Raw genomic sequence first — 1787 nt, forward strand, 5'->3', positions numbered from 1 at the left:
CTTTGGAGTTTCATTCTTCGGCTCTTGCTCTTTCCTGGCAGTAAACAAAGAACAGTGCCTCCTTGACCTGTGCCCAGAGAAGGCAGAGCATCTGTCACCCTGGGTTTCTGTCCGGTCACCGCCCTGACCCTCCCAAGGCCCCTGTGGCCTCTGCCGAGGAGATGGTGCTGGGCCAGGCCACGGAGCCAGGTTGCAGAGTGAGCAGCTGGCTGCACGCCTCGCCCTTCCCGGCGCAGCCCTCGCATGCGTGTTGTGGTCTTAGCCTGACCTCTGCATCTGGAGGGGGCGGCCTCATGGAGCCCTGCCAAAGCAGGATTCCTGGGTACCAACCCTGCCAAGCTGCTCAGCACACAGTGCTCGCCCACGGCCCGGAGCCCTTGGCCAGGCGGGGCCCTTTAAGGTCCCTGGACATCTCCTGTGTCCTGGCATTTGAGGAGAGGCTGTCACTGGCTAAACATGGCCCGGGTTTCTGCCCAAAGCTGGCAGCTCTCCTGCCTCTCATGCTGAAGCCAAGCCCGAAGAGCTGGACTCCTGAACTGAGAGAAGTGTGCAAGGGAATGGTGGATGTGATGCCCACACCCTGAGTCAGAGATAAATAGATGACTGAGCAGTGTCCAACCTTTGCCTCCCACCTCAGACAGTGAGGTGGAATCCACAGCAGATCCAACCGGGTTTGGGTGAAACTGGTCTCCCTTTGAAAACAAGGCAGCTGCGGTTTTGTCTCATTCATTTTATAGGCGCCTCCTCTGAACACAAGGACCAGCCCCAGCTTGGGGAGCTGACTTTCCCTCCTCAAGATCCCCTGCATGGGAAGCACCCAGCCACAGGGCCAAGGGCTACATGGGTCTCTGTAGCATTTTGGGAAGCCGGGCCCCTCTTCCACAACCTCCAACAGTTGTCCCCCAGTTCAAGAATAGCATAAAATAAATAGGGGATGCCTGGGTGGCTCAGTGGTTTGGTGCCTGCCTACAGCCCAGGGCATGATCCTGGAGACCTGGGATCGAGTCCTAAGTCGGGCTCCCTGCATGGAGCCTGCTTCTCCCTCTGCCTGTGTCTCTGCCTCTCTCTCCTTGTCTCTCATGAATAAATAAAATCTTTAAAAAAAATATCATTTACGTTTCCACCAACCTCGGTGTTGGCAAAACCCTGCCCTCCTTCCCCCCACCTTGGAAAACCCTTGCTTGGTAAGATGAGTCAACAGGCCCCTTGGCCACGATAAGCCAGGCTCTGAGCCCTTATCACATGAGCCCATGCGTGGCTCTTAGGGACCCATGGCTCTTGCCAATTATGCTCGTGATGCTGCTGAGGAGGCTTTGTGGAGACTCATCACACCTTGGTCCCCACTGGGTAAGATACAAAGCCCCCTGTCCCCCTATTACAGACAGCAAGATCCAGAGGCCCCGTGGGATGGGGCAGCTGGCAGAGGGGGAGGAAAGTCCTGCATGGGGTGGGGAGGCATGTGTGGGGCAGAGGGAGGTGGGGTGCAGACTCCAGCCTCTGGGGGAGAAAGCTGGAGCTCAGCATGAATGGAAGCGCATGCCCGTTGCCTGGATACAAGTCGTGTGACCGCTGGAATGATCCTGGAGGGCCAGAGCAGGCATTTAAAACTCAAACAGAAAGCAGGATGCAAACCCCAGATTGCAGACAGCTCTGGTTGGTGAGTGCCTCTCCACCACCAAACTGTCTCTTTCCCTCTTGTCTGGAAGTCGGTACCCAGGACTGCCAAACTGGCTGCTCCTAGGTCCCTTTCTAGCTGGGTCGCTAATTTCCTGAATCATTGTCCCTCT

The sequence above is a fragment of the Canis aureus genome, chromosome 21 (assembly GCF_053574225.1).
Source record: "Canis aureus isolate CA01 chromosome 21, VMU_Caureus_v.1.0, whole genome shotgun sequence".
Taxonomy (NCBI): Eukaryota; Metazoa; Chordata; class Mammalia; order Carnivora; family Canidae; genus Canis; species Canis aureus.